Here is a 26,789-nt window from a genome sequence, read left to right on the forward strand (position 1 = left end):
ACGCAGGTGGACGTGTATGTGGGAATAAACTCAGCCTTGACTTTGACGTTTCTATCCACATACCTGTCCAACAGTCTCTTAAATGTTGTTAATATGCCCACCTCCACCACTTCCTCTGCCAGCTTGTTCCACACATTCTCCATCCTCTTTGTGAAGAAGTTGCCCCTTTGGTTCCTTTTAAACCTTTCCCCCGTCCTTAAACTTGTGCCCTCTAGTTTTTACTTCCTTTTCTCTAGGGATAGATAGAGAGAGGGAGTGGGAATAGAGAGAGAGAGAGAGAGAGAGAGAGAGGCAACGATAGAGAAAGAAGCTGAGAAGGGAGGTCAACATAGATAGATGAAGATGGATAAATAGATAGAAAAAGAATAATTTAGCCATGGTGTATGTACTTACATGCATATATGTGCGACTGTGTATATGGGCATACACACTTGTGCTTATGTAGAGCTATGTGTGTGTCAGTGTTCATTTACCACACAGTGTATGTGCCTGTGTGTGTTTGTGTGCAGCTGTGTTCCTCAGTACCTTGTCATCTGATGAGCCTGTGGTGTGCTTCAGTCAGGTTAGGGTTCAGAGAGCAGGCTAAAATCCAGGTTTCTGCTCTGCCCTTGAAGACCCGCAGCATGGACTTGTGACAAAGGACATCTGTAGATGTTGGGCCGGCAGGATCAGTAAGGCTGAGGGCTGACGGGCCTCTGGGTCAGCAAGGCCCCCAGGTCGGCAGGTCCCAGGATCGGATGTCCATATGGACAGAGCCACAAGGACTAATCACTTCCCAGATATGCAAGTGAGCGGGTCCGAAGTTCAAGGACTGGAGTTCAGGGTCCCGTTATTGGCTAGTCCTGGAGTCGATACTGAAACTCAATCTGAACTCCAGCAGTGGAAGCCCGATGGCCAAAGCCCTGGGTCAATGAGTCTGAGATTCCACTCTCGAAGTCTGAGCCCACATCACTGGAAACTGTCCTGAGGTTGGAGAACTATCTGTGTCAGGTAGGTGGGAGAGAGAAAAGAGGCTTATTATTGTTACTCATTGTGTTCTGTGTTGTTCTGCTGAGCATTGTGGGAAATGATGCGATGTTGGCGCTGGAATGTGTGGCAACACTTGCGGGCTGCCCTCAGCGCACCCTCGGGTTGTGTTGGTTGTTAACGTAAACAATGCATTTCACTGTGTGTTTCAATGTACCAGTGAATAAATAAGATTAATTGGAATCTGAATTGTGCAAAAGAATGTTAGTGAGGTAGTGTTCATAGGTTCATGGACAGTTCAGAAATCTGATGGCAGAGTGGAAGAATTTGTTCCTATATCATTGAGTGTGGGTTTTCAGGCTCCATTACCTCCTCTCCAAAGGTAGCAATGAGAAGAAATCATGTCCTGGATGGCAAAGGTCCTCAGTGATGAATGCTGCCTTCTTGAGGACCCTTGGAGACGTCCTCTGTGATGGGGAGGGTTGTAGCCCTGTTGGATCTGGTAGAGTCTAAACCTTCTTGCAATCCTGTGCATTAGAGCCTCCACACCTGGCAGTGATGCAATTAGTCAGAATGGTCTCCACTGTACACCTGCAGGAATTTGTTAGAATCTTTGGTGACATACCAAATCTCCCCAAACTCCTCATGAAGTAGAGCTGCTGGCATATCTTCTTCATGAGTGCATCAATGTGTTGGGCCCAGGATAGACCTTCATCCAGGAACTTGAAGTTGCTCACCTTTCCCACCACTGACGCCTCACTGTACATATGTATTTGTAGTATGTGCACTTACGTGTATGTGAGAGAGAGAGCGAAGAGAAGGACAGAGGATAGAGATAGCGAGTTCCAACATAGAATCCGAATCAGGTTTTTATATCACTGGCTTGTGTTGTGAAGTTTGTTAACTTGGCAGCAGTGGTACAATGCAATACATGATAATATAGAAAGAAAAAAATAAATAAATGAATTACAGTTATATATATATATATGTATATTAAATAGTTCGATTAAAAATAGTGCAAAACAGAAATAATAAAAGTGAAGTCGGGTTCATGGATTCAATGTCCATTTAGGAATCAGATGACAGAGGGGAAGAAGCTGTTCATGAACACTGGGTGTGTGCCTTTAGGCTTCTGTATCCTTCCTGATGGTAACAATGAGAAGAGGGAATGCCCTGGGTGATGGGGGTCTTTAATAATGGACGTCACCTTTCTGAGGCACTGCTCCTTGAAGACGTCCAGGGTACTACTGAAGATGGAGCTGACTAATTTGACTACTTTCTGTAGCTTCTTTCAGTCCTGTGCAGTAGCACCCCCTCATACCCCCATAACCAGACAGTGATGTAGCCTGTCAGAATGCTCTCCATGGCATATTTATAGATGTTTTCAAGTGTTTTAGATGACAAACCAAATCTCTTCAAACACCTAATGAAATATAGCCGCTGTCTTGTCTTCTTTATAGCTGCTTTGATATGTTGGGACCAGATTAGATCCTCAGAGATCTTGACACCCAGGAACTTGAAATTGCTCACTCTCTCCACTTCTGATCCCTCTATTGAGGATTGGTTTGTGTTCCCTCGTCTTACTCTTCCTGAAGTCCACAATCAACTCTTTCGTCTTACTGACATTGAGTGCCAGGTTGTTGCTGCAGCACCACTCCACTAGTTGGCATATCTCACTCCTGTACACCCTCCCGTCACCACCTGAGATTCTACCAACAATGGTTGTATCGTCAGCAAATTTATAGATGGTATTTGAGCTATGCCTAGCCACATGGTCATGTGCATATAGAGGAAATAGAGCAGTGGGCTGGGCACACATCCCTGAGGTGCGCCAGTGTTGACCATCAGCGAGGAGGAGATGATATCACCAATCCACATAGATTGTGGTCTTCCGGTTAGGAAGTTGAGGATCCAATTGCAGAGGGAAGTGCAGAGGGAGGTACAGAGGCCCAGGTTCTGTAGCTTATCGATCAGGACTGTGGAAATGATGGTATTAAACACTGAGCTATAGTCAACAAACAACATCCTGACAGAGTTATTGTATTGTCCAGGTGATCTAGGGCCACGTGAAGAGCCATTGACTGTATTCCACAGCATCAGGCCCTTCAGGCGACAATGTCTGTGCTGGCCATGATGCCAAATTAAACAGATTGATTGAGGCTGTCTGTGTGTGATTATGTGAGTGTGTGAAAAAGTGAGATACACAATAAACACACAGCCACAGAGAAACACACACACACACACACACACACACACACACAGGCCTGTTTGTGTGTGAGTGTGGATGTGACTGTACCCGTGTATTGATGCAGCCAAGTGTGGTGGTTTTACTGGATGTATTGCCCCGTAGGTCCACACCTTGACCTCAGCAGTGAGAGAAGAGCAATTCTTTTCTATAAATAATCTGGATTTGGGAAAGGCAGCCACAAATGAAGAAGTTATTAAAAATAAGCACAAAAATTCCAGTTACTGCGAGTGAAACAGAAAGTGAAAAATGTTGGAAATGCTCAGTAGGTCAGGCGGTGACTGTGGAGAGAAAGAGTGTATCATATATGTTTTTGTATCTGTAGCCCTCTCAGACCTTGGCTCCCAAACTTCCTACCTGCACTTCCTCACCGCTCTCTCTCCTCCTCATCTTCTCCTTCCTCCAGCTTCCTTGGCCCCTGAATCCCTCCCTGCCCATTCCCCCTTTCCATGAGCTCCCTGCCTTTGGGGCAAGAATTGCTCTGGGAAAAGGCTAAAGAAATTATGCATGTCCCTGTTGACCCTTACCAATTTTATTCTATTGACACACCACAGAAAGCATTGTGTCTGGATGCATCATGGTTTGGTTCAGCAATTGCTCTGCCTGTGACCACAAGAAACTACAGAGAGTTGTGGACACAGCTCAGCACATCACAGAAACCAGCCTCCCCTCCATGGACTCTGTCTATATTTTCCACTGCCTCAGTAAAGTAGCCAACATCATCAAAGACCCCACCCACCCCAGACATTCTCTCTTCTCCACTCTCCCATTGGACAGAAGATACTAAAGCCTAAAAGTACATATCACCAGGCTCAGGGACAGCTTCTATCCCACTGTGATCAGACTATTGGATGGACCTCTTGTACAATAAGATGGACTCTTGACCTCATAATCAAATTTGTTAGGGCTTGTACCCTATTGTCTGTCTGCACTGTTCTTTCCCTGTAGCTGTTACACTTAATTCTGCATTGTTATTGTTTTACCTTGTTCTACATTGCTCTATCTCATTTCACTGTGTAATGATTTGATCAGTATGAACAAGCTTTTCACTGTACCTCAGTACATGTGACAATAATAAAGCAATTCCATTTCCAAATCCAAGCCCTGCTCCACGCCAACTATGGATTCAGGATTAGTGGGACAAGGGAGGGAGGTGGTGGGGATTGGGGTGCATACGTCCCGATTCCTATGTGTCCACCATTGGCCCATTATGGTTAATTTCCCAACCTAAAATTAAGAGGTCTCTGGGCAATGCAGGAATTCCCTTGGAAGGAGGAATAAACATGAAAATTTTCTTCCCTGAAAATCTCCTTGTGTGCCACTGACAAATGAACTGGGTTTTGACTGTATTCAACAGCATCAATGTGCTAATTTTACACCAAGTGGCTGCACCGACGGCTCGCCAACAGGAGCTTGGGAGCCACCTGTCCCATTCCAGGTTCGGGCCCCATTACTATTCCCTTCTCCCATGTGCCACTTTGGTTGTGGTGACCAACCGGTGGAGCAGGAGTGGGGTAGTATGTTGGCACAGCTCAGGCATGATGCTGTCCTCAGAGGAATGGGTGGGAGGAGATAGGTGATGCACTGGACAGTGGCTGAATGTAGTATGTGGGTGTTGTGTGTGTCTCCGATGAATGGTGCGGGTGGGGAAAGGTAGAATGGGGATCAGCGGAGGTGAAGGGAGACATGTGTGGAGTCAGTCAGGGGAGGGGAAAGAGAAGGTAAGATGAGGGAGATGGGAGAGAGGAAGGTGGTGAGGGGAGGAGAGGAAGGGGGTGAGGGGAGAAAAGGAAGAGAGCAGGTGAGAAAGAGGAGTAGGGGAAGGGGAGAGGGAAAGGAGAGTGGAAAGAGGGAGATAGGAGAGGAAGGAGGAAGAGAGGGAGCATGAGGGAAAGTGGAGCAAGTGAGGTAGTGAGATGGAGGACAGAGAGGTAGTGAGAGAGAGGAGCATAGTGAGAGGTGGCAGAGAGATTGAGACTGATTGAAAGAGGGAAACAGAGACGATCACAGGGAGATGGGCAGACAGAAAGAGTCTGTGAGAGAGATAGACATTGGGTTGCGAAGAGATGAATTGATGGAAAAAAGAAAGATGGAGAGTAAGGATCAAACAGAGAGAAGGAGTAAAACAGAAAGACAGAGAAAGGAAATTTTTGCAGAGACAGAGAAGAGAAGAGGGAGGGCAGTTGGTGAGAGGGATGTAAATTGGCTAACTTTTAAATAACAAGCTGCAAGTTTTAAAAACACGCCAGTTGCAGGATTTATAAGTCCGCTCTCGCTAGGCGATGAGGGAGCCACCGTTATACCCATCATTAATTTTTATCACAAGGGTCCAAAGGCGCAGAGCTCCAATTTTCTGCTTGTATGTGTGCGTGAGAGAGAGACTGACATCTCATGAGGGTATGAGTGTATATAATTATACCTACTCTTCATGGATGAATCTCAGTGTTGTATACTGCATACTTACTTTGATATTAAATGTATTTTAAACGAAAATGTTAAATGTTAGATCAAAGTGTTAGGATTTAGTGAGCAATTAGTACATTCCATCTCTCCCTCTCTCTCTATACATATTCTGTACATCTCTCTCTGTACATCTGTCTCTGTCTCTTCATCTGTTTGTCTCTCTATCTGTCTCTCTGTCTGTCTCTCTCTTTGTGTGTGTTTTTCTCTGTCTCTCTCCCTCCACCTCTCTCTTTGTGTGGACTCTTGACCTTGGAATCTAAACTCCTTATGATCTTGCACTTTATTGTCTACCTGCACTCTGCTTTCTCTGTAACTGTGACACTTTATTCTGCATTCTGTTATTGTTTTGCCTTGTTCTACCTCAATACACTGTGTAATGATCTGATCTGTGTGAATAGTATGCAAGACAAGCTTTTCACAGTACATGTGACAATAATAAACCAATTCCGATGCCATTTGCCCAACATTTCAGACCAACTATATCAGCAATCCCCCAGTCACCTTGAGGCTGGACACTGGACAGACACCAAAGTCATCTAGTTGGATTCATGAAGGGCATGTCCTGTTTATCAGTCGTACTGGAATTCTTTGAAGATATAATGAGCACAGTGGATAGAGGGGAACGGGTGGATGTTGTATACTCGGATTTCCAGAAGGCATTCAATAAGGTGCTACATAAAAGACTTATCCATTAGATAAGGATGTATGGAGTTGAGGGTACTGTGTTAGCATGGATAGAGGATTGGTTAACCAATAGAAGGCAGAGAGTTGGGGTACATGTGTGTTTCTCTGGTTGGCAATCAGCAATGAGTGGAGTGCCACAGTGATCGGTGCCGGGCCTGCAACTGTTCACAATACACACTAATGACTTAGAAGATAGGACCAAGTGTAGTGTATCTAAGTTTGCTGATGACACTACCAGCTCGCTATTTCAGCTCGGGGCGTCGGAGTTCAGAGTTCAATCCCGATATCATCTGTAAGCAGTTTGTATTTCCTCCCCGTGAACGCATGGGTTTCCTCCGGGTACTCTGGATTATCCCATAGTTCAAAGACATACCGATCAGTTGGTTAATTGGACACTGTAAATTGTCCCGTGATTAGGCTAGGATTAAATCAGGAGATTGCTGGCGGCACAGCTCAAAGGGCTGGAAGGGCGTATTCCTTGCTGTATATCGATAAATAAATAAATAAATAAATAAATAAGACTCCCCTACCCCTGTCTCTGCTATAGAATACAAAATGTATTCGACTATATGGAGAGGGTTACTGTATGCGGCTGTCACCGCTGACTCTGCTCCCCTGTTTTGCTACAGGGGGACGCGGGACTGTGGAACTGGAGAAGGAGAATCCACCAGAGCCATGTCTCAGCCAGCGCCGCCGCATCCCGTTCTCCCGCTCCATCTGGAGCTCCCGGAATGGAAGCTGAGGATTTAGTTCCAGTACGGAGGATGAAAACGGGGGAGATCATGGTTACTCTGACGAGTGTACCCCACCCTCGACGCCCCCTGACCCCTCTAAAAGGCAATGAGATTGCTTTGGTTCTGTGACACATGGGACCCCTGCGTGACACGGGGAGACATCTCGGCCCAGGGCTGTTGCCTCACTGACACTGCCAGTGTGAGGGATTAGGTGGCGCCTCGGGAAAATTCAGTCTCGGTTCCTGTTTCACGTGGTCCACTTGACGCCCATCCGCGTTCACACCTGCCGCACTGACAGTTTTAATGGCGACCAACATGCACAATCCCACGCACAAACTCACATTCATGTGTGCACACACTCGCATAAGCGTAAATTTACCACACACAAAGTTATTCACACAGATTCACACAAACTCGAGTTACCACACACATACAGATTAACACACACATGCACACACGCGAAGCTGTATCCTGTCAGTCGGTCTCACACACACATTCAGTCACATTTAAAATCCACATGAATCACTTCATATACAGATGCACACAAGCTCTGTATCTATCCCCCCCCCCCAACACACACGCACGCACATACCAAGTAACACACACCTCATATTCAAACAACAGGAATTCTGTAGATGCTGGGAATTCAAGCAACACACATCAAAGTTGCTGGTGAACGCAGCAGGCCAGGCAGCATCTGTAGGAAGAGGTGTAGTCGACGTTTCAGGCCGAGACCCTTCGTCAGGACTAACTGAAGGAAGAGTGAGTAAGGGATTTGAAAGTTGGAGGGGGAGGGGGAGATCCAAAATGATAGGAGAGATCAGGAGAAGATGAAGCCACACTCAGGTTGGAGGAACAACACCTTATATTCCGTCTGGGTAGCCTCCAACCTGATGGCATGAACATCGACTTCTCTAACTTCCGCTAAGGCCCCACCTCCCCCTCGTACCCCATCTGTTACTTATTTTTATGCACACATTCTTTCTCTCACTCTCCTTTTTCTCCCTCTGTCCCTCTGAATATACCTCTTGCCCATCCTCTGGGCCCCCCCTCCCCTGTCTTTCTTCCCGGACCTCCTGTCCCATGATCCTCTCATATCCCCTTTGCCAATCACCTGTCCAGCTCTTGGCTCTATCCCTCCCCCTCCTGTCTTCTCCTATCATTTTGGATCTCCCCCTCCCCCTCCAACTTTCAAATCCCTTACTCACTCTTCTTTCAGTTAGTCCTGACGAAGGGTCTCGGCCTGAAACGTCGACTGCAGCTCTTCCTAGAGATGCTGCCTGGCCTGCTGCGTTCACCAGCAACTTTGATGTGTGTTGCTTGACACCTCATATTCATGTCTGTTTATGACACACAACAGACTAGCACAGACATATTTCGCACACGCATTAACTCAGGCGCCCGCGCGCCAGTACTGGAAGCGAAACAAAATTGTTTTTCTTTCTGTTTGACATATGATCCTAACCTAATTATGCCTTTTTTTAACTTTGTCGAGTGATATCATACTTTTAAGAGGACTTTTTGTATGTGTGGATTTCAAAAATAGTGTGGTACTCGGCAGAGTATTAAATTACAGCACAGAGACATTTTTAATGTCATGATGACAAGTTCTTAACAGGAACTTGTCGACAATTTGTGTGCACCACCCGCCTAAATCTCACCGATGTGTCTGTGAGTTAAAAGCAACTAATTTCTCCCTCATTAACAGAGAGAGTTGTGAGGTTAGAAACCTAACCCGCAAAAAAAAAACTTGAAGTGTTTCTAACACCACAACGCAGGAATACGTGTGTTGTTTAGCGATAGAACAGAATAAATTAAAATTATTTATCATTTATTTATTGTTCAATTAACACTGATATGTATCATATTGGGTATTTGATTTACACAGGTAACGAATCAGAAATTAAAATGAAAATTATTTATCGTTTATTTATTGTACATTAACATCGATAAGTATCACGTCGGATATTTAATTTACTCAGGTAATGAATTAGTATAGTATATGATGCATTTTTCTATGTAATATTTACATGTATCATAAATATTTTGTCCGTATTATTTCAGATAGCCATATATAAAGTATTTATATCCTACATATTCAGAAAAATGTACACGTATGACCTATTTTCGATAAATATATTTATGTAACCATATCAATATTTCAGATGGTATGAATAAATGTTGGTAATCGGGTATGATTAAATGTTTTATATAGAATTATGATACCTATACGTTATGTAATTGTGTTTGTTAATGGAAACATTTGTCTATATCCCATATAGCTATATTTAAATTCAAATAGATCCATCGCATATATAAACAAACATTTAGTTGATGCATTTTTGAATATGCAAATAAATATATTTATCTGAATTCACCATGTAATTATTTATAACATAAATGTGTTTAACTATATTTATTATTCATCAATATGAATAGGGTTATGCATATTTCTAAAATGTTAATTTGTCAAACAAATATTAAAATGTATTTATTGATTTGAAATATAAATTACAATTTTGTTAAGATACATTTACATTACAAAATAAATATACACAAATGCTTAGCCACTACATTTATAAGAATGTATTTAAATAATATCACTTTCATATAAACGTATCTTACAAATATCTACATATTAATTAACACGCTCGTTCCTGTAAATGTGCTGTGTAATTCAGAATCAGCTTTATTATCACTGACATACGATATGTCATAAAATTTGTTGTTTTGTAGCAGCGGTACAATGCAAATACATAAAAATTACAAAAATGAAAAAATAAGTAAATAGTGCGAAAGCGGAATAGTAACGTAGTGTTCATGGACCATTCAGAAATTTGATGGCGGAATGTTTCATTATATTCATTTTGGATCAGATCAATATAAATGTGCTTCATAAATATCTATATTTAAATATCTACATATTATCTAAATCTGTTCGTTCCTATAAATGTGGTGTGTATTTGCTAATAATTATGTTATCATAAATAGTTGGTTAAATATATTTATATATGTCTATATTTGCACTAAACATATTGCCATAAAAATTGTGACACATTTATCTGCATCAAATATACGGGTTTCTTTATACAGTGTTTAAACGTTCAATTTAAACTAAATTGCAAACGACTTTTAAAGGGTTTTTGACGCGCGGCAGGTCTGTAAGGAAATCAGAGACTCCGATCTATCCTGGGGTCAACTAAAGAAACAATTAACTTGTCAGTATCGGGCTGTAGGACAGCCGCACGGAGACCACTTGATTATTGAAATTCTTATCAACACAATTATATTTGTAAGTGTGGTCTGATCGACACCGCGCTACCAATCTCATTCAGCCGGCCTCTCGCGCTTCCAGAGGCAAGACAAGCACTACTAGCGTGCAAGATCCTTCGTTAGTTCGCAAATTAAAAAGATGCCTTTTATTTTAATAAAACGTACCCATTTGTTCTTTGACTTGGTTATGCTGGCATATTTGCCTGCGCTCCATTGTGTTGTGCGGGGAGAGAAGGGTTATCTCCCACACCGCAAAGCTCATGCGGGTGTATACTGCCGCTGTCGTTTTTGTTCAATCCCCTGATCTCGCATTCACGTGTACCCCCACCCCACGTAAAACTCCGCGGAGGGATCCCACTGACTGTGAACGTTGTCCGATTTATTCTCCTCCATAGATGCTGCCTGGCCTGCTGAGTTCCTCCAGCAGTTTGTGTGCGTTACTTGGGACTCCGATTTAATTTGCCAGCTAACCCTTTAGCCTTGTAACTGCCCACCACCCACCCCGCCTCCAGTCTGACAGTCCGCTAGCCAATACCCCTCCCCCTGACAGAACTAATTGCCCCGGACGGAATTTTTAAAATCATTATCCAGAACTTATTCTCTCTGTTTTCTAACAACCATTCCCCCCCACTCCCCCGCCTTCGTTGGCGCCTTCTCTCGCCCCGGGTGAGAAGACAGGACGGAGAATTGGTGAAGGTTGGTGATTTTAAAAATACATATATTCTGGGAGAAATTTATTTAGATCCCAGCGCGTACATAAGCCTCGGGAAAGTGCGTGTAAAAGTGACTAGTGTCGTGATGCCGACAGTGCGAGGGATAAAGGTACACAGCACGCACGCACACACACACTTGCACATACTTGCACAAACACACGCAGCGTAGACACACATTCTGATACATATATACAGGCACACTCGCACACAGCATACGTACACGTTTAAGCAGTCTCAGAAACATACTCTAACATACACATTTTTTTCTCTCACGCCTAAACACGCACATTCAGATGCTCACAATTATGCAGGCCACTCACTCTATCGCTCATTCTCTCTCACACACTCACAAACATACACACTCTCTCAAACACACACACACTATATATATAAATATATATATATACAACACACACACACACACACACAAAAGCAAAATCAACTTAGAGCTGCTGAAAAAAAGCGGGTCACGAAACTTAAGTGTCGAACATTATTCAAGATTAATTATAACTGGGAGCAGAGATGCGGGATTCGTCTGCGGTGTTCCAGGAAGCAACGTGCTCTATATATACTGCAGTGGTTTATTTTAGTCGCTCCAAAATTAGCCGTACCAATTCCGAAGACAAGTTGTTCTTGTCCCAGGGCAAACTAGACAGTGCTTTTAAAAATAAGAATGTTCAAGCTTTGGTGACCAGCGGAAGTGTTTCGGTCACGGACGTGTCATTTTGTAAATTAATGCGAATGCTTTCTTTTTAGTTTCACGGAGCTACAGAACAATACAGCACTTTTACACCGTGCCCACTCATCCAATCCCAATTTCCTGCATTCGACCCATTTCCCCCTAAGCCCTTCCATCCATGTTCCCCTTCCAAGTGCTTCTTAAGTGATTCTATTGTACCTGGCTCAACTACTTCCCCGGCAGTTGGTTCCACATACGGCTGAAAAATTTGCCCCCTCGGGACCTTTTTAAGTCTCATCTTGGGTCCCATCTCGCCTTAAACCTATGACCTCAAAGTTCTGGACTCCCCTACCCTGAGGAAAACACTGTTACCATACACCTTATCTATGTCTCAGATAATTTTTACCATTTCGATAAGGCTGCCCCTCGTTCTCCTACATTCCAAGGAATAAAGGCCTGGCCAGCCTCTCCCAACAGCATGTAACATCCTTGTAAATCTTCTCTGCACTCTTTCAACTTAACTGCGTGGACTCCTAGTACGATAAGATGGCCTCTTGACCACTTTGGCACCACAACATTTTTTTTTCTCTAATTGTATCATTTCTTGTAAACCTCGTATAATGTACGTTAAGTTTGCGTTTCATAGAAACATAGAAAATAGGTGCAGGAGTAGGCCATTCGGCCCTTCGAGCCTGCACCGCCATTTATTATGATCATGGCTGATCATCCAACTCAGAACCCCGCCCCAGCCTTCCCTCCATACCCCCTGACCCCCGTAGCCACAAGGGCCATATCTAACTCCCTCTTAAATATAGCCAATGAACTGGCCTCAACTGTTTCCTGTGGCAGAGAATTCCACAGATTCACCACTCTCTGTGTGAAGAAGTTTTTCCTAATCTCGGTCCTAAAAGGCTTCCCCTTTATCCCCAAACTGTGACCCCTCGATCTGGACTTCCCCAACATCGGGAACAATCTTCCTGCATCTAGCCTGTCCAATCCCTTTAGGATTTTATACGTTTCAATCAGATCCCCCCTCAATCTTCTAAATTCCAACGAGTACAAGCCCAGTTCATCCAGTCTTTCTTCATATGAAAGTCCTGCCATCCCAGGAATCAATCTGGTGAACCTTCTTTGTACTCCCTCTATGGCAAGGATGTCTTTCCTCAGATTAGGGGACCAAAACTGCACACAATACTCCAGGTGTGGTCTCACCAAGGCCTTGTACAACTGCAGTAGTACCTCCCTGCTCCTGTACTCAAATCCTCTCGCTATAAATGCCAGCATACCATTCGCCTTTTTCACCGCCTGCTGTACCTGCATGCCCACTTTCAATGACTGGTGTATAATGACACCCAGGTCTCGTTGCACCTCCCCTTTTCCTAATCGGCCACCATTCAGATAATAATCTGTTTTCCTATTTTTGCCACCAAAGTGGATAACTTCACATTTATCCACATTAAATTGCATCTGCCATGAATTTGCCCACTCACCCAACCTATCCAAGTCACTCTGCATCCTCTTAGCATCCTCCTCACAGCTAACACTGCCACCCAGCTTCGTGTCATCCGCAAACTTGGAGATGCTGCATTTAATTCCCTCATCCAAGTCATTAATATATATTGTAAACAACTGGGGTCCCAGCACTGAGCCTTGCGGTACCCCACTAGTCACCGCCTGCCATTCTGAAAAGGTCCCGTTTATTCCCACTCTTTGCTTCCTGTCTGCTAACCAATTCTCTATCCACATCGATACCATACTCCCAATACCGTGTGCTTTAAGTTTGCACACTAATCTCCTGTGTGGGACCTTGTCAAAAGCCTTTTGAAAATCCAAATATACCACATCCACTGGTTCTCCCCTATCCACTCTACTAGTTACATCCTCAAAAAATTCTATGAGATTCGTCAGACATGATTTTCCTTTCACAAATCCATGCTGACTTTGTCCGATGATTTCACCGCTTTCCAAATGTGCTGTTATCACATCTTTGATAACTGACTCTAGCATTTTCCACACCACCGATGTTAGCCTAACCGGTCTATAATTCCCCGGTTTCTCTCTCCCTCCTTTTTTAAAAAGTGGGGTTACATTAGCCACCCTCCAATCCTCAGGAACTAGTCCAGAATCTAACGAGTTTTGAAAAATTATCACTAATGCATCCACTATTTCTTGGTCTACTTCCTTAAGCACTCTAGGATCCTTTTCAAAGTCAAAAGTGGAACTTATTGTCATCTGCACATGTCCATTTGTACACAGATGCCATGGGAACTTACTTGCAGCAGTATCACATGTAAGCAACATTCGCAAGATATAAATTCAAAAAATTACAAGAAGGAACACAATTAAAACAAAAGTCCATTTTAGTGCAAAGTGATTACAATGTTCCTATATTGTAGTGATTGTGTGTGGGTTGGTTCAGGAACCGAATAGTTGAAGGAAAGTAGCTGCTCCTGAACCTGATGATGTGGGACTGATCTTCTTGTCTGTAATCCCCTTCTCTGTTACAATGAGCCCCAATGCAAACTTGAGGATTAACATCTTATAGAAATAGGTTCTTTGGCTCAACTCATCCATACTGACTAAGTTGCCTACCTGAGCTAGTTCCACTTGCCTGCATTTGGCCCATATCACTCTAAACCTTTCCTATCCATGTATTTTGTTCAGGTATCTACCAAATGTTGTTAACGTACCTGCCTCAACTATTTTCTCTGGTAGCTTGATCCATACACCCACCACCTTCTGAGTAAAAAAAATGCCCCTCAGGTCTTCATTAAATAATTAATATTCTCCCTCTTCTCCTTAAACTTACACCCCAGGATGCCTGTGCTGAACAGGATGCCAAATTAAATCAATCCCATCTGCCTGCACATGGCCCATGTTCCTACATTCCCTGCAGATTCACATGTCTTTCTAACAGCACCTTAAATACTTCCATCATATCTCCCTCGACCACCACCCCCAGGCAGCAACTTCCAGGCACCAACTACTCTCTGTAAAAACCTTGCCCTGCGTATCTCCATTGAACCTTCCACCTCTCGTCTTAAATGCACCTTCCCTGGTATTAGACATTTCAATCCTAGAGAGAAGGATACCAGCTATATCTATGCCTCTCAATCTCATAAATCTTTATCATGTCTCCCCTCAGCCTTCGCCATTCCCAGAGAAAACAAACCAAGTTTATCCATCCTCCCCTTGTAGCTCACGCCCTCTAATCCAGGCAGCATCCTGGTGAACCTCTTCTGCACCCTCTCCAAAGCCCCTACACCCTTCCTGTAATGGTCCTGCCCTTTTACATTTGATCTCCCAAAGTGCACTTGCCCAGATTAAACTCCATATGCCATTTCTTCTGCCCTCTCTATAGCTGATCAACATTCTGCTCTGCCCTCTAATAGTCCACAACTCCACCAACCCTTGTGCCCTCTGCAAACTTACTCTCAGCTACCATCGGGGGGGGGGGGAGGTACAGGAGCCTGAAGACCCATACACAACGATTTAGGAACAGGTTCTTCCCCTTCACCATCAGATTTCTGAACAGTCGATGAATCTATGAACACTACCTCACTACGTCTCTTTTGCACTGTCTATCTATCTGTCCACCCTTTAACCATTTATTTATTTATATCTGTATAATTATATAATGTATAATATGTGCTCAGAACCTCACAGAAATCAGCCTCCCCTCCATGGACTCTGGCTACACTTCTCACTGTTCAGTGAAGCTGCCTCCATCATCACCCCAGACATTCTCTCTTCTCCCTCTCCCATTGGACAAAAGGTACAAAAGCCTGAAAGCACACACCACCAGGCTCAGGGACAACTTCTACATCACTGTTCCGATAAATTGGACTCTTGAGCTCACAATCGTTACGATCTTGCACTTTATTGTCTGCCTGCACTGTACTTTCTCTGTAACTGTGACACTTTATTCTGCATTCTGTTGTTGTTTTACTTTGTTCTACCACGACGCACTGTTTAATGATCTGATCTGTATGGACAGTATGCAAGTATACAGAATTCGGCTTTTCACTGTATCGCGATGAACGTAAAACGGTAAAACAATACTAATACCAATATATAATTTAACTTATAATAATGTTGACGGCTGTATTGTTGCCCAAAACAACAAATTTCACGATATATCGCAGTAATAATAAACTTGATTCGGATACTGATGAACTGATAAACCTGGTTCTGATTATCCCCTTCCATCCACACTGCGTGATCAGCTGAGCGACGCGCGCACGTGTGTGTGTGTGTGTGTGTGTGTGTGTGTGTGTGTGTGTGACCTTTCTCAGACCCTTTCTTTTCGCCCTCCGGAGACAATCCGCTTCAGCCGCAGTTCTAGCGGGGAAGGGAAAAAGCCACAAACTGAATTGGTATCACTGGTGATTATTGTCATTTTAGACAGACCTCCCATTTAACATATTTGTAATGTATAAGTATATATTCTAACTTACACGTATGTATATTGATGTATTTACACGTCTCTGCGGGCTTTCGTTCTGTTTGCTGATTTTTGTTTCTACGCGCTGCTGTATGCGGGAAAATGTCAAAGTGGCCGAACGTCCCCCCGCATCACCCCTCCCCTTCGCATGGCTGAACTGCTTTTGTCTCGCCCTCCAGCCTCCCTCCATTCCCGGCCTGACTCGCGGCGGCCGCGGGTTCACGAAAAGGACACGTCCCCAGGCTCCCATTCAGTTTAATTTAATCTGGGCGATGCTCAACCTTTGAACCTTTGACCTCCGACCCCAAACCAACTCTTCACCCCTTCCACTCCCCTCACCTTCACCACCACCCCCAACTCTCAAGGGGCACCTCTGGGCTGCATTTTCTGGTCTACGCTCTCACGGCTATTGTTACCACACGGGTCCGCAGTGTTTAAGGGCGGCGCACCTCCGATACACTCCCCCACCCCCGCTGTCAATGTGCCTCTCGCCGCCTTGCGCCCCTCTCCCCAGGAAAATAAATCTTGGCCCGGGGTGAAGCAGCGGTTAATTCATCCTTCCAAGTTTGGGATCATTGTGTGTGTGTGTGTGTGTGTGTGAGAGAGAGAGAGAGAGAGAGAGAGAGAGAGAAAGAGCGAGATCTTGTGCTGTGGGTGTGTGTGTGTGTGTGGAGATCTTGTGCTGTCTGAGAGAAAGAGAGATCTTGTTTATGTGTGTGAGAGAGATAGTAAGTGAGAGAAAGAGAGGGGGGGGGGGGAGAGAGAGGAACCCGGCCAGCGTGAATCCCGCACAGAGTAAGTTACCGCAAATAAAAACCCAGCAGACCTGGCGCACGTCAGCAATAACATATCGATACCGCGGTTACATTGCAAAGTCAGCGAGTGGTATCTACCATAAAAATATAATTAAACTATTCGGAAAGTGGTGGCGTATGTTGCTTAGATTGGGGTTAAAGGTTTGAATGATAGCGTGCAGAATTCTCTGCTTGGTGCCAACAGCTTTGTAAATATATTCATTTGTGTAGTCCGATTTTTAATTATACAGAGGTGAGCGTTTGGTTTTGCGTGTGCGTTCTCACAGATATATTTTTCTAAACATAAATGGAAAAATATATATACAATAAAGATATACAGATGTAGGGATGTATAATTGTAAAGATATGTAACTGCTCTTACTTGTATCTTTCTGTAGAATGTGAGTGAATACAGTATATCTCTACAGTACATAGGTGTTAAGATGTATACAACTCATAGAATGCTGAAACGTGTTGTACATCTAACGAGTGTGTGAATATTTTCCTATACAGATGTTCAAATATGTACAACTAAACAATAGAAAACTAAAATATATGTTATGTTTCTATAAACTATAAATCTAATGCGTGTGTGGATATTTTTCTATACGAATGTTCAGATATATACAACTAAACAATAGATATTAAAATATATGTTTTATTTCTATGTATCTAACGTGTGTGTCAATATTTTCCTATACTAGTGTTCAGATATATACAACCAAACAATAGATTACTAAAGTATATGTGGTTTTATTTCTATATATTCAACCCATGAATATTTGTCATAGTTATTAATTTATACAACTCTAATTATAAAATATATGTTTTTGTTTCTACATTTCTAAATTGTATGTGAATATTTTCCATACGAGTGTTTCATACAACTAAATACTGTACTTAAAAACTGTGTTGCTTGTATGTATCTGTGAATGCACGTATATATCTACCTAAAGATGTTTTTATTTGTATATTCAGTTTGTATGTGTGTGTGTGTGTGTGTGTGTATGTATGTGTGTGTGTGTTTAGATGCGTAACTATCCAGTTAGTATATATATTATAGTTAAACTTTCCATAGTTTTTAAGATTATAAAGTAAATACACTTATAAAGATATGGTCTTGCATCCATAAAGGTGAGAATATATGCACCTGTATATAAGTTTAGATTTATAATTAAAATCTCTAATGTGTATGTGTGTCTGTATATATATATATAGGTGGGTATTTAGGTGTTCATGTACAAAACTGAAGATATGTGTTCCTGTGTGTATATATTTAAATGGTGTGCATGGTGTAAATAGATACTTAGATAAATGCATGCGGGTGTTATTGTTTGTAGAGACTTCTGTGTATATATATATATATAACTATACAGATTATTTGTCCCAGTGGGAGAGGCCATGTTCTCTTCTCAGTACTACCATCGGGAAGGAGGTACAGGAGCCTTAGATCCCACACCACCTGATTCAGGAACAGTTATTACCCTTCATCCAATAGCCTCCTGAACCGGCGTGGATAACTTCACTCATCTCAACACTGAACTGATTCCATGATCTATAGATTCACTTTCAAGGGCTCTACAACTCCATGTTCTCAGTATTATTTATTTTATTTGCACAGTTTACCATCTTTTGCACCTTGGATGTTTGTCGGTCTTGGTGTGTAGTTTTTCATTAACTCTACTGTATTTCTTTGTTCTATCGTGAATGCCTGCAAGAAAATGAATCTCGAAGTAGTATATGGTGACATATATGTACTTTGATAACAAATTTAATTTGAACTTTGAACGTAGCGTTATGCACACATCAACAGGTCAGCGCTATATAAGTGAACCGATACTGGGACCTCTGTTTGTGATTAAACATCAATGAAAATAATAGTGGATAGATTAGCAAATTTGGCTCAAGCAGGGAGTAAGACAAAAGAAACCTTTGTTAGGTGTCCCTCACACTCCTGCTGTTTGTACACATTGATATATCTGTCTGGGAGCGGGTTTCAAAGGGCTCGTATTTTTGTGTATACTTTTCACCTTTTGATCTGTTGCCCTGGAATTGGTTTATTATTGTCACAGTGAAAAGCTTGCCTTCCATACTGTTCATGGAGATCTAATCATTCAGGTAGAACAAAGTAATTGGAATTGGTTTAATGTTGTCACTCGTACTGAGATTAAGTGAAAAGCTTACCTTGTAAACCGTTCATATAGATCAGATCATTACACAGTGTACAGACGTACAGGCTTCAATGAGATATTGGTATTAGTACTGGAATGCCTAGATACAATGAAAAGGTGTTGCATTTCTCACACAGCATTCAAACTATGCCGGTCTGCAGTGGTTCACCCTCGCTTCCGCCCAGACAGAGGACCTCGAATTAACGGGAGAAAACATCGAAAGGCCATCCCGACCCCAGAAGAGCAAGAAATGCCCAAAGGAGCCAGTACTTTGACTGTAAGTCAGACATTTGGTGATCAGAATTAAAGTTCATGGAACTAACTGATTTATTTTTTTTTATCTGGCTACTCTGAAACAACCGTTAATTGTCAACATAGGTCTGTTCTCCCTGGAGCGGAGGAGGTTAAGAGGGTGGCATGGTTTCCCTTCTCCCCATATCGCAGGTAGGAACAACTGGAGGATAAAGATTATGGATGAGGGAGAAGAGATGTAGAGGCCAGTTTCCATGCTGCACCGCACAATGACTATGATACCTATCTGGCTGGAAGGGTAGCACAAGGTTTGTGAGGCTTCACTTTCTCTCTCTCTCTCTCTTCTTTTGATCTTTCTTTTTTCCTCTGTCATCACTTTCCACTTTTTCTCATTCTTTTTTCGACCTCTCTCTTCATTTTTCTCCTCCTTCTCTCTCACTCCCTCTTTCTCTCTCCACTTCCTCTTTATTTCTCTCTTCTTTCTTTCTTTTTTTGTCTCTTTCATTCTCTCCTTCCACTGAGTTTAGGGTGCATAGGTGTGCATATTATTTCTAGGAAATCAGTTTCTGCTTTTCAGCATGATAATTAAGCAGAGATGATATTTTATAACAAGTAAAAAATAACAACAGTGTCACACGCAAGGGAACAGGTTGGAGGTATCAAAAATGTGAAAATACTGGAAGCTCTCAGTAAGTCACACAGAGAATCCCAACCATTCACACTGTGTGTCCTAACCTTGTACGCCAAGATCCCTCTGTCGCTCAACACTCCCTTCCATTAACTGTGTCCTATCATGTACATTGATGTCCCTCTGTCCCTCGACACACCCACCATTCACTGTGCGTGTCCTATCTTGTACGCCAATGTCCCTCTGTCCCTCAACACTCCCCACCATTCACTGTGTGTGTTCCACCCTTGTACATCAAGGTCCGTCCATCCCTCAACATGCCACACCATTCACAATGTGTGTCATGTCTTCTACACTGATGTCCCTCTGCTCCTCGACACTCTGCACCATTCACTGTGTGTATCCTATCATGTACACCGATGTCCCTCTGTCCCTCGACACACCCACCATTCACTGTGTGTATCCTATCTTGTACGCCAATGTCCCTCTGTCCCTCAGCACTCCCCACCATTCACTGTCATATCTTATGCATCGATGTACCTCTACCTTCAACACTCCCCACCATTCACTGCGTGTGTTCTACCCTTGTACATCAAGGTCTGTCTGCCCCTCGACATGGCACACCATTCACTGTGTGTCGTATCTTGTACACCGATGTCCCTCTGTCCCTCGACACACCCCACCATTCACTGTGTGTATCCTATCTTGTACACCGATGTCCCTCTGTCCCTCGACACACCCACCATTCACTGTGTGTCCTATCTTGTACGCCAATGTCCCTCTGCTCCTCGACTCTCTGCACCATTCACTGTGTGTGTCCTATCTTGTACGCCAATGTCCCTCTGCTCCTCGACACTCTGCACCATTCACTGTGTGTGTCCTATCTTGTAAGCCAATGTCCCTCTGTCCCTTGGCACTCCCCACCATTCACTGTGTGTATCCTATCATGTACACTGATGTCTCTCTGTCCCTCGACACTCCCCACCATTCACTGCGTGTGTTCTACCCTTGTACATCAAGGTCCGTCTGCCCCTTGACATGGCACATCATTCACTGTGTGTGTCGAATCTTGTACGCCAATGTCCCTCTGTCCCTCAACACTCCCCACCATTCACTGTGTGTATCCTATCATGTACACCGATATCCCTCTGTCCCTCGACACACCCACCATTCACTGTGTGTATCCTATCATGTACACAGATGTCCCTCTGTCCCTCGACACTCCCCACCATTCACTGCGTGTGTTCTACCCTTGTACATCAAGGTCCATCTGCCCCTTGACATGGCACACCATTCACTGTGTGTGTTGAATCTTGTACGCCAATGTCCCTCTGTCCCTCAACACTCCCCACCATTCACTGTGTGTATCCTATCATGTACACCGATGCCCCTCTGTCCCTCGACACTCCCCACCATTCACTGTGTGTGTCCTATCATGTACACAGATGTCCCTCTGTCCCTCGACACTCCCCACCATTCACTGCGTGTGTTCTACCCTTGTACATCAAGGTCCATCTGCCCCTCGACATGGCACACCATTCACTGTGTGTGTCGAATCTTGTACGCCAATGTCCCTCTGTCCCTCAACACTCCCCACCATTCACTGTGTGTATCCTATCATGTACACCGATGTCCCTCTGTCCCTCGACACACCCACCATTCACTGTGTGTATCCTATCTTGTACGCCACTGTCCCTCTGTCCCTCGACACTCCCCACCATTCACTGTGTGTATCCTATCTTGTACGCCAATGTCCCTCTGTCCCTCGACACTCCCCACCATTCACTGTGTGTCCTATCATGTACACTGATGTCCCTCTGTCCCTCGACACTCCCCACCATTCACTGTGTGTGTCCTATCATGTACACCGATGTCCATCTACCCCTCAACATGCCACACCATTCACAGTGTGAGTTCTACCCTTGCACACAGAGATTTCTCTGTATTTTGGCATTCTCAATCCTTGACATGACTGTCTTAATATTATATACTGGGATCCCTCGGTCCCTCGATACTCAGCAACATTCACAGTGTCTGTCCTAGTCTTGTACATCAAGGTCCCTCTCACCCTTGGCACTCCGAACCATACACAGTGTGGTCCTAACTTGTACACTGATGTCCATCTCCCCCGCGACATGCCACACCATTCACTGTGTGTGTTCTATCTTCTACACACATGTCCCTCTGCCCCTTAACATCCACCACCATTCACAGCATGTGCTGCATTTGTACATAAAGTTCCTTCTGGCCCTTGATATCTCCACCATTCTTGTCCTGTGTCCTACCTTTGTACACCGAGTTCCCTCTGTCCCTCCAAACTCCCCACCATTCATTGTGTGTCCTATCTTGTACACCAATGTCCCTCTACCCCTCGACACTCCCCACCATTCACATTATGTCTATCTGGTACACCAATTTCCCTCTGCCCCTCAACACTCCAAGCTATTCAGAGTGTGTCCTATCTTGTACACCATTCACAGTGTGTGTCTACCTTTCATCTCAAGGTCCCTCTGCCCCTCGACACTCTCCACCATTCACTGTGTGTACTATCTTGTACACCGATGTCCCTCTGCCCCTCAACACTCCACACCCTACACTGTGTGTGTCCTATCTTGTACAGTGATGTATCTCTGCCCCTCGACACTCCCCACCATTCACCGTGTGTGTCCTACCTTCTACACAAACCTCCCCCTTCCCCTCGACAGGTTGAACCATTCAGAGTGTGTCCTATCTTGTACACCGATGTCCCTCTGTCCCTCGACACTCCCCACCATTCACTGTGTGTGTCCTATCTTCTACAGTGATGTGTCTCTCTGCCCCTCGACACTCCCCACCATTCATCGTGTGTGTCCTATCTTCTACAGGAATCTCCCTCTGCCCCTCGACAGGCCGAACCATTCAGAGTGTGTCCTATCTTGTACACCGATGTCACTCTACCCCTCGAAAATCCACACCGTACACAGTGTGTCCTACCTTGAACACCCATGTACCTCTGTCCCTCGACACTCCCCACCATTCACAGTGTGTGTTCTACCCTTGTAAATCAAGGTCCATCTGCCCCTCAACATGCCACACCATTCACAATGTGTGTGTCGTATCTTGTACACCAATGTCCCTCTGCCCCTCGACACTTTGCACCATTCACTGTGTGTGTACTATCTTGTACGCCAACGTCCCTCTGCCATTCGACACTCCCCACCATTCAAATTGTGTCCTATCTTGTACACTGATGTCCGTCTACCCCTCGACATCCCCCACCACTCACTGTGTGTGTACTATCTTGTACACCGATGTGCCTCTGCCCCTCAACAGTCTCCACTATTCACACTGTGCCATACATTTGTTCACCAAGGTCACTCTGTTCCTCAATACTCCCCACCGTTCATGGTTCGTGTCCAACCATCGATTCTTTGACATTCCCAACCACTAACACATGTGCCTTATCGTTGTAAACCGAGATCCCTCTGTACCTTAGTACTCCCCAACATTCACACTGAGTGTCCTACCCTTGTACACCAGGGTCCATCTTTTTCTCAACGTTCACCCCCATTTACATCATGTGCCCTACATTTGTACATAAAGGTTCCTCTGGCCCTTGATACGTCCCACCATTCATGTCCTGTGTCCTACCTTTCTACACCGATGTCCCTCTGTCCCTCCAAACACCACATCATACACACTGTGTGTCTTCTCTTGTACACCAAGATCCCTCTGTTCCTTGGCAGTCCCCTTCATTCATCCTACCCTCATACACAGTGGTTCCCCTGTCCCATGACTTTACCCACCATTTATAGTATCAGTCCTACCCTTGTACACCTATATCCTTCTGTCCTTCGACACTCCCTTCCCATCATGTTGTGTGTCTCACACTTGTACATTGAGGTCTTTCTATAGCTCACCGTGAATGTGTGTTCTACCCTTGTACACCAAGGTCAACTGTCCCTTGACATTCACTACCCTACAGGTTTGTGTCCTATCCTCGTACACCAATGTCCCTCTGTCTGTCGACATTCCGCACCATTCACAGTGTGTGTCCTGCCCTTATACGATGAGGGCCCGCTGTTCTTCGATACTCCCCACCATTCACAGTGCGTGTTCAACCTTTGTACACCGAATTCAACTGTCCCTTGTCACTTGCTACCCTACATGTGTGTGTCCTACACTTGCACCCCGAGGTCCCTCTGTCCCTCGACATTTCACAGCATTCACATTGTTTATCCTACTCTTGAAACCAATGTCCCTCTGTCCCTCAACACTCCCTGCCCTTCACGGTGTGTGTCCTACATTTGAACATTGACGTCTATCTGTAACTCAAGACTCCCCACAATTCACAGTGTGTGTCCTGTACTTGTACACAGAGGTCCTTTTGTCCCTCGACACACCACACTGGTCACTGTGTGTGTTCTACCCTTTTACACTGATATCCCTCTGTTCCTTGACACTCCCCACCATTCACATGTGTGTCCATGTGGAACAGTCTGTGCTCCAACCCTATTCTGGTACTGCTCCCCAACTTTTCCTTCGGTACATTGACGACTACATTGGTGCTACTTCCCGCACCTATGCTGATCTTGTCAATTTCATCGACTTTACTTCTAACTTCCACCCAGCCCTCAAATTCACTTGGTCTATCCCGGACACTTCTCTCCCCTTTCTCGATCTCTCGGTCTCCATCTCTGGAGACAGACTGTCCGCTGACATCTTCTACAAGCCCACTGACTCTCATAACTACCTCAACTATACCTCTTCCCACCTCGCCACATGCAAAAATTCCATTCCCTATTCCTCTGTCTCCGCCGCATCTGCTCCCAGGATGAGGCTTTCCGTTCCAGAACATCTCAAATGTCCTCTTTCTTTAAGGATCGTGGTTTCCCTTCTGCTGTCATCAATGATGCCCTCACCCGCATCTCCTCCATTTCCCGCACTTCAGCCCTCACCCCATCCTCCTGCCACCACAACAGGGACAGAGTTCCCCTTGTCCTCACCCACCACCCCACCAGCCTCCAGATCCAGCACATTATCCTCCGCAACTTCTGCCACCTTCAACAGGACCCCACCACTAAGCACATCTTTCCCTCTCCACCCCTCTCCGCTTTCCGCAGGGATCGTTCCCTCCGCGACTCCCTGGTCCACACGTCCCTACCCACAGGTCTCCCACCTGGCACTTATCCCTGTAAGCGTGCTACACCTGTCCCTACACCTCCTCTCTTGCCACCATTCAGGGACCCAAACAGTCCTTCCAGGTGAGGCAACACTTCACTTGTGAGTCTGTTGGGGTCATCTATTGCATCCAGTGCTCCCGGTGTGGCCTCCTCTACATCGGTGAAACCCGACGCAGATTGGGGGGCTGCTTCATCGAGCACCTCCGCTCCATCCGCCAAAACAGACAGGATCTCCCGGTAGCCACCCACTTCAACTCTGCCTCCCACTCCCGTTTGGATATGTCCATACATGGCCTACTCTACTGCCATGATGAGGCTAAACTCAGGTTGGAGGAGCAACACCTCATATACCGTCTAGGTAGTCTCCAGCCCCTTGGTATGAACATAGAATTCTCCAACTTCCGGTAATTCCCTCCCCCTCCCTTCCCCTATCCCAGTTTCACTCTGCCCCCTCCCCCAGCTGCCTACCACCTCCCTCATGGTTCCGCCTCCTTCTACTACCCATTGTGTTTTCCCCTATTCTTTCTTCACCTTTCCTGCCTATCACCTCCCTGCTTCCCCTCGCCCACCCCTTTATCTTTCCCCTTACTGGTTTTTCACCTGGAACCTACCAGCCTTCTCCTTCCCACCCTCCCCCCACCTTCTTTATAGGGCCTCTGCCCCTTCCCTCTACAGTCCTGACGAAGGGTTCCGGCCTGAAACGTCGACCGATCTTTTCCACGGATGCTGCCCGACCTGCTGAGTTCCTCCAGCGTGTTGTGAGTGTTACTTTGACCCCAGCATCTGCAGATTATTTTGTGTTCACATGGGTGTCCTACCTTTGTACACTGAGGTTCCTCTGTCTCTCAACAGCTCCATTGTAGACAGCATATGAACTGCCCTTGTACACCGAGATCTCTCTGTTCTTTGACACTCCCAACCATTAACACATGTGTCCTGTTGATATACACCGAGATCCCTATGTCCCTCAACACTCCCCAACATTCACACTGTGTCCTATCCTTGCGCAACAAGGTCCCTCTGTATCTCGACATTCGCTACCCTACATGTGAGTGTCCTACACTTGTACACCAATATCCCTCTGTCTGTCGACACTCTGTACCTTTCACAGTGGGTGTCCTATCCTAATACACTCAGTTGCCTCTGTCCCTTGACTCTCCCCGCCATTCACTGTGTGTCCTAACCTTATACACTGACATTCCTCTGTCTCTCGATATACCCCACCATTCATTGTGTGTGTCCTAGCCTTGTACACTGAGATCTCTCTGTCCATCAACATTTATTATCATTCATGGTGTGTGTTCTACACCAGTACAGTGACGTCCCTCTGTACCTGGAATCTCCCCAGCATTCACCTGTGTATGTCCTACCCTTGTACATTTTTACCCATAGAATTGCTGCCTACTGGATTTTTTTTTTGTTTCTCACACCATTCTCTGTAAACTGTTGTGTCTGAAGATTCCTAGAGATTAGTATTTCCAGTGATACTCAAACCACCCCATTTGGCACCACCAATCATTCTACGGTCAAAGTCACTTAGATCACATTTCTTCCCATTCTGATGTTTGTTCTGAACAACAA

At 44.7% G+C, this 26,789-nt stretch overlaps 1 protein-coding gene across 6 annotated transcripts in view; it reads left to right on the forward strand.

The window, feature by feature from the left end:
- LOC140191598 (homeobox protein Hox-C8-like) overlaps positions 1-26,789 on the forward strand; it is a 129,691-nt gene that overhangs the window by 85,814 nt on the left and 17,088 nt on the right. For 3 of the 6 annotated variants that reach the window (XR_011883852.1, XR_011883856.1, XR_011883855.1), the window contains exon 2: positions 19,304-19,443. The gene's annotated coding sequence lies outside the window, so the exon portion shown is untranslated. Of the gene's footprint in view, positions 1-10,964; positions 11,062-16,068; positions 16,134-16,868; positions 16,997-19,303; positions 19,444-26,789 lie in introns of those variants that run through there. The other 3 variants (XR_011883853.1, XR_011883857.1, XR_011883854.1) reach the window with 3 other exon arrangements.

Source organism: Mobula birostris, chromosome X, assembly GCF_030028105.1.
Source record: "Mobula birostris isolate sMobBir1 chromosome X, sMobBir1.hap1, whole genome shotgun sequence".
In the NCBI taxonomy this organism is placed as follows: Eukaryota; Metazoa; Chordata; class Chondrichthyes; order Myliobatiformes; family Myliobatidae; genus Mobula; species Mobula birostris.